At 40.8% G+C, this 10,711-nt stretch overlaps 1 long non-coding RNA gene across 1 annotated transcript; it reads left to right on the top strand.

The window, feature by feature from the left end:
* The first annotated feature begins 443 nt into the window (after positions 1 to 443).
* Positions 444 to 2,444, top strand: LOC129629175 (uncharacterized). Its single transcript, XR_008703079.1, has 3 exons — positions 444 to 657; positions 1,362 to 1,431; positions 2,208 to 2,444. It is a non-coding gene; the product is annotated as an uncharacterized LOC129629175 (long non-coding RNA).
* Positions 2,445 to 10,711: the final 8,267 nt, after the last annotated feature.

The raw sequence follows: 10,711 nt of genomic DNA, 5'->3' as shown, positions 1-10,711 counted from the left end.
GAGCCAAGAAGCATGGCTTTTATTCAATGGCCAATAGGCAACACTGAAAGATTAAGAATGATTTAACAGTCATAGACATGGTGAAAGATATTTTTATGTTAGGTGTTAGTAGGTTTGAAGCAATAGAGGGAGAGGGCCAATTAGGAGATCACAGAAGTATGTGAAGCAGGAGAGGTTGAGGCTACAATTGCACAATAGCTTTGAGAATGGAAAGCAGGTGAATATGAAATATTGGGAAATGGGGCTGACAGAACTCATGTGGTAAAACTTCTTCTCCTTCCCTTCCTCTGACCGAGGGAGAAACCCGAGAGCTAGAAGCGTGTCATGTACCTCCTAAAGAAGCCAAAAGTGAGTTGGGGCAGAAGCCACTTTAATCAAGGGATAATTTAACAGGAGTAAGGAGGAAGGCATGGCATTGGGAAGTTGTGAATTGCTCATAGCTGCTGACTGGCTGGGTTTTCTGAGGAATTTCAGTTTGAGGGATGTTTGGCTGTATTTGATTTCAGATTAGGTTGGGGGAAAAAGTAGTCATAGCTTGGGGTTACCTACGCACTTCAGTGGGAGTGCCCTTTAACCACTTTTCCTGGAGCAAAAGGAAAGAAATAGTTCCATGGTACAGTATGGTATGAGACTCACTGGAGGGGTTCCAGAAAGCAGGTGAGTTTAGAGTGTTAAAGTTTACAAAGAGGTCAAAGTGAGGAGCCCCAGTGACAGCAGGTTGTGGTGTTAATGTGCAAAGACAGGTTAGTGCAGCGGCCTGAGACTACTATTTTTAGGGCCTGCTTTTAAGGTTGGTCTATGCTGGCATTTGGCTTCCTACATTTTAGGAAGGTTCTCCCCACTCCCTAACTGATAGGGGTTGCTGTCTGTGCCTAAAGGGTTTGTGGACTGTGGGTGGTGCCAAAACCTGGCTTTCCTCCTTTGAGTCTGGAACTCTCAAGGCAAAGGGTATCCAACGGACCAGCCTCCAATAAAATAAAAACCTTGGGCCCTAAGTCTCTAATGAACTTTCCTACTGGATGACATTTCACACGTGTTGCTGGTTTTGCTTTGTGTCTTTCTGCTGTAATAAATCATAGCTGTGACTCTGCATCAGGTCCTGTGAACCTTCCTAGGGAATCATCAAACCTACAGGGAGTTCTGTGGACCCTTAACATAAAAAGAATGAGGAAAATTTAAGATCAGTTTAGTCAGGAAACCCAGGAGATCTTGAACTAGTAAATTTTTAATAGCTGACATGAGTTTATGCCTTTGAAAGTCATAAAGGAGAGAGATTTAAATTGAAATTGTTTATCCAAACATTTTTATGATGGCAACTAATTTTTTAAAACTTCCTTTGCACGTGTGCTCGGTCGCTTTAGTCACGTCTGACTCTTTTCGACCCTATGGATTGTAGCCCGCCAGGCTCCTCTGTCCATGAGGATTCTCCAGGTAAGAATACTGGAGTGGGTTGTCATGCCCTCCTCCAGAGAATCTTCCCAACCCAGGGATAGAACCCGCATCTCTTGTCTCCTGCATTGACAGGTGGGTTCTTTACCAATGTACATAGCAGCATTATTTACAACTGCTAAGACATGGAAACAACTTAAATATCCATCAATAAATGAATGGATAAAGAAGATGTGCTTTATATATATATATACACATACACACATACACAGTGGAATACTACTCAGCCATAAAATAGAATGAAATGATGCCATTTGAAGCAATATAGGTGGACCTAGAGATTATCATAGTAAGTGAAGTAAGTTAGACAGAGGAAGAGAAATATCATGATAGCACTTATATGTGGAATCCAAAAAAAATGATACAAAGGAACTTATTTACAAAATAGAAAGTCTCATATACATAGAAAACAAACTTATGGTTACCAAAGGGGAAAGCGGGGTTGAGGGGCTAAATTAAGGATTTGGGATAAACAGATACACACTACTATACATAAATAGATGAGCAACAAGGACTACTGTATAGCACAGGAAACCATATTCAATGTTTTGTAATAATCTATGATGGGGAAGAATCTGAAAAAGAATATACATATGTAACTGGATCACTTTGCTGTACACCTGAAACGTTGTAAACCAACTATACTTTAATTAAAAAAAATTTGAAACAAACAACTCCAGAGTCATTATACCTGTCTTGTAAAATTTTTTAAATTTTATTTTTGTTTCCTGCTGCCTCATCATCCTCTCCGATGGTAGTCAAGATCCTGCCCAGGTGACCAGGTGGACTAGCATGATAAGGCTGGCCCCTGTTGCAGCTTTCCTCTCTGCTCTCCTAGGAAGTTTCAAGTGCCCCAGTGCAATCCCTTTGTGCCTTTTTTGTGTACTGTGTCCTGACTTCTAAAAGTAGTGCTTGCCCAGGGGTCTCTTGGCTCCCCACCTGCTTGGTTGAGCCTGTTCCCCCATTACTTGTTCCATAGGCCCTCTCTTATGCAATGACTCTCTCAGACCAGTATAATAAACTGTTTCCTGTGCCTCTTTTACGTGTCCTCTTGTGGCCACATCTAACTGACCACCACATAAAAGAACACAGAATAACACTACTCAGTGACATTCGTTTTTCTATGTCTAATTCCATTATCATAAAAGAAAGACATTACAAATACTGAATTCAGTAGAAAGGCTAATAAAGAGTACATGCATGCTGTATCTATATCAGCTCAGGCTGCCATCGACTGGGTGACTTAAAGAACAGAAATTTATTTTTTCACAGTTTTGGAGGCTGGAAGTCCAAGATCGGAGTGCTGGCAAGTTTAGGTTCTGTTTCTTATCCTGGCTTACAAACTGCTGCTTTCTCACTGTGTCTTCACATGAGGGAGAAAATGCCATCTCTCTCTTCCTCTTCTTATAAGGGTACCAGTTTTGTTGGATGAGGGCTTCATCTAACGACCTCATTTAACTTGAATCACTTTCCTAAAGGTCTGATGTCCAGTAAAGTCATGTGAAAAGTTGGGGCTTCAACATATGAACTCTGTCAGGGTACAATTCGGTCTACAGAATTATCATTCTTTAGTTTTTTTTTTTTTTTTTTGATGTGGAGAATTTCCAAAGTCTTTATTGAATTTGTTACAATATTGTTTCTGGTTTTTATGTTTTGGTTTTTTGGTCTCAGGGCATGTGGGATCCTACTTCCCTCACCATGAATCAAATGCACACGCCCAGCATGAGAAGGCAAAGCCCTAACCACTGAACTGCCAGGGAGGTCCCAGCGTTATCCTTCATGATGAGCCTTCCCTGGACTCCCAGCCACCATCTTTTTTCATAACTAACTTTCTCAAATGATAATTCATAACTGTGTGCAGCATTTCTACCCCAGGCATCATGCCTTGAACCCTCTGCCATTCTGTTTTTCTCCACTTACATTTCTGTCCTTGTTTTCCTGGTTTTCACATTCTTTAATTTCTCTGATGCATCCATGCTGCTTTCGCCTGCCTGCTTCTCAAAATCCTTCCTTCCATTGCCTTTCAAACTCTTTATTTACCATGTTTCATTGTTATTCTCCATCCTCGGGTTGTTTTGAGGCAAATATTAGACTACACATCATTATTTACATGAATATTCCAGAATATATTTCTTAAAATAAAGATTTATAAAATCACAACCACAATAGTTATTATCTCACCTAAAAAGATTAACAGTAATTCCTTAGTATTGTCAAGTATCCAGAAAGTGTTCAAAATTCCCTGATTGTCTCCGGAATATATATATTTTTTCAACCAGGACCCAAATAAAACCAAAACACTGCAAGGCTAAAGTAGCCCTCCAGTGTCTTTTAATCTACAGATACCCCTTCCCTCTCTGTTATTTTTTCCTTGGGATTTCTTTGTTGAAAGTTGTTCATTTTCTAGACTTTCTCAGATCGGAATTTCATTGATTGTATTCCATGGTGTCATCTCTGTAAATTGGTGGCAAGATCTAGAGAAGCTTGATCAGATTCAAGTTCAATTTTTTTTTTGCGAGAATATTTCAGTTTCAGGTCTCCTGGTGACTCAGTGGTAATGGGTCAGCCTGCCAATGCAGGGCACACAGGTTTGATCCCTGGCCAGGGAAGATCCCACATGCCATGGAATTGAGCCCGTGTACCACAGCTACTGAATCTGAGCTCTAGTGCCCGTGTTCTGCAACAAGAGGCACTACTGCAGTGAGAAGTCTGAGCATCACAACAAAAGAGTAGCCCGTGCTCGCCACAACTAGAGAAAAGTCTGTGCGGCAACAAAGATCCAGCAAAGCTAAAAATAAATAAATAAAAATTAAAAAAAAAAGAATATTTCAGTTTTAGAATGTAATGTTACTTCTTTTCCTTATCAAATATGCTTCAGGCAGTGAGCTGCCATGGTTCCAGTTCTGGGAGGACCTCAATGTGGTGGGTGACGTCAGTCACATAAAGAGATTAACATAACCCAGGATGAATTGTACAGTGATGCTTTATGAAGGATGCTGGGGGAGCAAGTTGACTGTTTCATTCTCATTAACCTTGACACTCATAAGACCTTTATAGTTCTCCAAGCTTGGGAAAATGTCTCTTCTCTTTCTTCCCTCCATACAGCATGGAATAGCACCTTCAAACACAGTGTTGACAAAATTCTTATTGAAAATTCACCTACATCTGTGTTTCAGAAACCACGCATTCTAGCCCTATGAACTGGTAAGCATTCAGCCAATTCTCTCATCTCGTTTCCCTTCCTTTGTTAGGGAGAAATCTCACAGATAAAAACCAGGTGAATTTTATAGTGTGGTTCAATGCGATCAAGTTTAAGAGGATTAACATACCACTGTGGCCACCTGCCAGAGAAGGAAATGGCAACCCACTCCAGTGTTCTTGCCTGGAGAATCCCAGGGACGGTGGAGCCTGGTGGACTGCCATCTATGGGGTCGCACTGAGTTGGACACGACTGAAGTGACTTAGCAGCAGCAGCAGCAGCAGCCACCTGCCAAATGTCCCTTTGTGACCATCAAAGCCAGGTACTGCCATGGGAGGCCTCTTGCACATCTAGAGTCAACTTCTTTTGTGATTTGTGTGTTTGTTCTATGCAAAGAAAGTTCTAGATTTACAAAAGTTAGAATGAGAAATTTTTAATCTCATCAGGAAAAATTACTCACGTTTAAGAGATCCCTTGCTCTATCTGTGAGTAAAATGAAAATTTCACAAATGGTCAATGAAGCTTCTAATTGACTTTTACAACTTCAGCAGTTAAGTCATGGAATGGTATTCTTGAGCTCCCAATAGAAATCACCCTCCAAAGTTAGATCAGGGCCAAATCCCCTTACTGGCCAATAGAGCCGAAGTGATTTTCATTTGACGTGTGGAAAGCAATTTATTATGTCAAATCACAGATGTTTATTTTTGGATATAGTGCCAGACAAAAATGTCAATATTAAAGTGGTAGCCAGTAAAAGCATCTGATTTTACGTTGCATAAAATAAAGCTCCTTCTTTTGACAGAAACTAAAGAATTAAAAATTGGGAGATTGGGATTGACATATACATACTGCTATATATATAAAATAGATAACGACTAATAACCTACTGTATAGCACAGGGGACTCTACTCAATACTCTGTAATGACCTATATGGGAAAAGAATCTAAAAAACAGTGGATATATGTATATGTATAACTGATTCACTCAAACAGTTTCAGCTGTATACCTGAAACTAACAACACTGTAAGTCAACTATACTTCAGTAAAAATTAATTAAAAAACAAACAAAATTTTTTTTCTGTATTAGTATTTCTGTAAAAGTATAAACCATCTTCAGGCTCTAACATTAGAGAGATATTTACATACACATTCATGCCTGCAGAATTCACCTGTTCTCAAATTGGACTTTACCTATTCCCAAATAGGGAATGCACCTATTCCCAAATTTGATAGTGTATACCACTAATTACATACTGTGTGCCAAGGCTTACATTTATGAATAGAATTGAGTCCTAGTGGATTGTATTGAGCAGGGAAATTCTAGGTGGGTGTTTTGGGTCTTGGCTATTGGGATAGGAGCCTAGCTGTATTTTAAAGCTGATTTAGTTAAAAGGATTAGAATTTATTCTACTTTCCAGTGGTGGTGGTTGGGGAACAGGATCTCTGATGATAGATTCCCTCTTTGTACTGATGTTCTGTGGAAGGAATAGCTAATAATAAATGGAAATGGAGGTTAGTAAAAGTTGACTCCTTTTAACAAGTCACTTAGTATCTTTTCTTTCTGGGACTAATACAATTTCACACTCTTTTTTTGTTTTGTTTTGCCTTTCATATTTGGCACTAGCTACTGTATTTCTTTATCTTAGCCACATACAAATGGCCTGAACCACACTATCACTATTTTTTTCTTCTCTTTTTAAAATGGTGTGCATTTTCATGAGATCAACAATAATAACAAGAACCATTTTGGGAGTGAAAAAGTTCGACATACACTGTCTTCCTGTAGCCGAACTTCATAATCACTTTGCAGGGAAAGGAGCGGAGGCAGTAATATCCTTGCTTGACATATGAAAACATCAAGACTTAGAGACTCAGTGCACTGCCTAAGGTCTCACCACCTGGACTAAGAACTGCTCAGTCTTAATCCTCAGTCTCAGGTCCGAGACGCTTTTTCCACCATCCCTCACTGCTTTTCCTGGGCACCTGACATGCGGATGTGTAGTGTACACAGTTGGTAATGTGTGGAGTAGTCAAGCGAACTTACTTCAAGGCAACAGGGTAATCAGTCAGGACTGACCCGAATAGACAGCACTCTCTACCCGCATGAGCAGCAGGTTAGAACATGGGCAGGGAGCCCAGAATGTGTCTCCTCGCAGGCAGGCAGACAGGAATCTCTCTGGAGACTGGCCAGCAGCCCAGAAGGTCTCCCAGAGGGTCAAGAGGGCTGCCAGGAGTTATCTGTAATGCTTCCATTTTAGGTTTAAAGGACATTATAGTCACAGCAGGCATATCTATGCCGTACGTGATACTGACACAAATACACATATATCGGCTTCTGTGTAGAGAGACGGTGTCTTGCTGTGAAGACGGAATCTACAGGCACTTTTCTAGTTTTAACTTTCAGTCGAACCAATCAACATTACCAGTCCACAGCGTATGTGGGATGATAGATACTTCCCGATCTTTGCTGATTGCCCCGGCCGGGTAATTAATTTGGGCATAAGTCACGGTTGGGCTGCTCTGCCGCTGCATGTTCGGGTTTTTCCCACAGCCAGCTGTGGCAGGGGTTGCTAATGGCCTACCCAATATTATTTTCTCCCCTCCTTCAGTCATAGAACTCTGGTTTTATAGAGGACAGCCAGGGTACAATTAAAAGGCTATTTTCCACACTTGGCCTTGCAGGTAAGATTGGCTGTATGAGTCTGCTTTGGTTAATGAAAGGCTAGCAAAAGTATTCTGTGGGACTTTGGGGACGTTTCCTTAAAGGCAAGTGATTCGACCTGCCTTCTTGCTGCCTGGAATGTGAATGTGATGGCTGGATCTCTAGAAGCCTTCTTGTAAGCCTCCACAGAGGTAGCATTCCAGGAACTGAGGAGTGGAAGACAGGAAATGGAGCCACTGAAATCTCCGTGGAGTTGCCATAACAGTCCTGGACTGCTGATTTCCAGGCTAATTTTATTTGTGAGAGACATAAGCTTTTATCTTGTTTAAGCCACCTTTACTTGGAAGTTTTGTTACATTGCAGTGGGAACTTCACGCTGAGTAACACATAGATGGACACACGACACAGAACAGATCTAAAATGTGGTAAAAAGGAAAGTGAAAAAGATTTTAACTAAGGAAAGAAAAGGAGTTTGATGTGGTATAATAACAAAACAAGAAAACGTAAACAAACCATGCGGTTGGATAATATTCAATTCTGCTATTTTTCTATTATTTCTATTCCTTCTTGCACCAGTGTCCTAGTTGTAGAAATTATACAGAAAGAATAAAGTGTCAAATTACTGGCCTCAGAGGTTTGTGTAGGCTTTTAAGAGTCTATAGAAGGGCCTATAATATATACTTTTAAATTACTCAGTTTTTTTTATTGTGGAGAATTTAAACTTAAAAGTAGGCAGAGGAGCATAGTAAGCCCCCTATACTCATTACCCCACCTTGATGATCATCAGTCCATGGTTAATCTTGTTCCATCCATACTTCCATTCACTTCTCCCTTTTTATTAATTTTGAAATAAACCTTAAATTTTAGAATAATTTTAGGTTTTTAGAAAAGTTATAAAGATAGCACAGAGAATTTCCACATACCATTTGTTAAACATACCATCCTACTTTGTTCTGTTGTTAATATCTAAAATTACCTGTTACATTTGTAAGCTATTTAATTGGGTTTTTGGGAATCCTGAGAAGTGATGTCAAAGTCTCAAGAGTATGTGTGTGTGTGTGTGTGTGTGTGTGTCTGTGTGTGTGTAAATTTGGGGGAATCTGGGGGCTACAGACTTCGTGCTTGCTTGAACAGTGTAGTTTGTGGATGCCTTAATCTCTTACAAGCCTCAAGATTGGTCTGGCACTGGAGCAGCTGGTATTAACATGACAGCATATCAATGACCAATGCAGGGAGGCCCAAAGACAGCCCTATCTAAATCCTATGGCTCCAGAGTAGTGCAGAAGTGCTGGTGTGAATTTCTGGATTCCTGGATGGGGCCTAGACTGCTGAGAGAACTAGTCTGCGGGCCAGAGGAGGTATTGTGGTTGGATAAGAACAGTAGAGAATACTTCATGTCCAGATGGGAAACCTACAACCAAGCAGAGGCTGATGAGACTGAGTCTGGCATGAGGACCAGAAAATGGAAATTAGATACCTGTGGCTTAGGGGAGAAAGGGAGAAGAGGCACAGAGAGCCTAGCCCTGAATCTCACCAGCTATTACCCAGAAGACTAAGTTATTTTCTTTTTCTGTGTACAACTGAAAGAAATTTAGCTTAGGAACTTACATTTTCACATATGAGCAGAAAACCTTCATCTCCCCAATGCAAGATTACATTCTGGTAAAGAATCTGCCTGCAATGCGGGAGACCTGGGTTCAATCCCTGGGTTGGGAAGATCCCCTGAAGGAGGGCATGGCAACCCATTCTAGTATTCTTGCCTGGAGAATCCCCATGGACTGAGGAGCCTGATGGGCTACAATCCATGGAGTGGTAGCATCTGACACAACTGAGCAACTAAACACAGCAAACTGATTTCAGTTACATAGACATGAATTAGGTCAGATTACTGCCCATCCAGGACCGTAAATTTAAATCTCTATATAAATATAAGTGGCTCAATGTTTGAAAGGAAGGGAGTCAGACAGACTCCTTGAGCTGGTAGCTCTGCTCTCCAGAAAGCAGGAAAGAATGGGATGACTCTGCAGCTGTAGTGGGTGGAGGTTGGGATGGAACATGAGGGGTTTCCATTTAGGGTTATGACTGCCTTTCCTCTCAGAAGTTTTTGTCAAACGCATTACAATGTTATGAAGCTATAACTCTGACTGTGAATTGGTACCAGCCTGAAAAGCCCCTAGTCCTCTCTCTGCTCTTGATTAGGTAAAAATGCTCTTAAATGACATTGTCAGACTTCACCTCCCAAATCAGGCCTCCCCAAATCCCGTGAGTGTATGTTAGGAGGGATGTCAGTTCACGCTACAATATGTGTTGGGAGCAACTGGATTTATTCTTAACTGTTTGCTATAGTCTGAATGTCTGTGTCTCCTCAAATTTCATTATGTTGAGACGTAATCTCCAGTGTGATGGTATTTGGAGATGGGGCCTTTGGTAGGTGATTGGGTTGTAAGGGTGGAACCCTTGTGAATGGGATTAGTGACCTTATAAAAGAGACTGCAGAGGGCTTCCTTGCCCCTTCTGCTATGTGAGGACACTGCAAGAAGGAGGCCCTCAGCAGACCTTAAATCTGCCAACATCCTGATTTTGGATTTCTCAGCCTCCCTAATAGTGATTAAATAAATGTTTGTTACTTAAATAAATTGTTGCTACACAGTCTATGGCATTTTTGTTACAGCAGCTCAAACGGACTAAGATACTATTACTTGCAATGTTCATATGGGTGGATTATCTTTTATTTTTCTAGACTCTATCTTCCTACCTATTGAATGAAGGGAATTTGGACTAAATACTGTACAGGCTGTATCGTGAATACAAAGTCTCAGTTATTTGCCTCACCTACAGCTGCCATGTTAGGTAAAGTAGCCCAGCGTGTTCTTTCTTACACAGATGCTATAGCTTATTCCATATGAAATTTAAGTAAAAGCAAACCTTTCCCTCAGGTTAGATTAACAGAGAGCTATTGCTTTGTCTCCTTAGCATTCACTTCTTGTTATCGAGAATCTTCTTTTTCCCTTCACTCTAACCATAGAGGTCTCATTGGACTTTGTACTCCTATTCCTAGACTATCTGGCCATGGGAATGATCACATGGCTCAGGCCAGTCGACAGGAATATTGCCTTGAGAATTTTTAAATTTGTTTTTTATTCACAACTAGATCAAGTACTTTCTTCTAGGTGGCAGAGATAGAAAGATGTAAAATATTGGTTGTCAGAGTTTCACACTCAAGGTAAAACTTGGCATGCAGAGAATCACAGAGAAGAGAAACCTAGAGAATCCTGGTTAACCTGAGTTCTAGTCCCTGAGCTAGTCCCTCTTAATTCCAGGCCTTAGACAGCCCCTGTGACTGGGGTATGCCAGACAACAAAGACCTCTTATGGCATCAACTAGACATAGCTTACTTTTG

The sequence above is a fragment of the Bubalus kerabau genome, chromosome 1, assembly GCF_029407905.1.
Source record: "Bubalus kerabau isolate K-KA32 ecotype Philippines breed swamp buffalo chromosome 1, PCC_UOA_SB_1v2, whole genome shotgun sequence".
In the NCBI taxonomy this organism is placed as follows: Eukaryota; Metazoa; Chordata; class Mammalia; order Artiodactyla; family Bovidae; genus Bubalus; species Bubalus kerabau.
The sequence above is the reverse complement of the archived record's forward strand: the minus strand, read 5'-3'. Positions and strand labels throughout refer to the sequence as shown.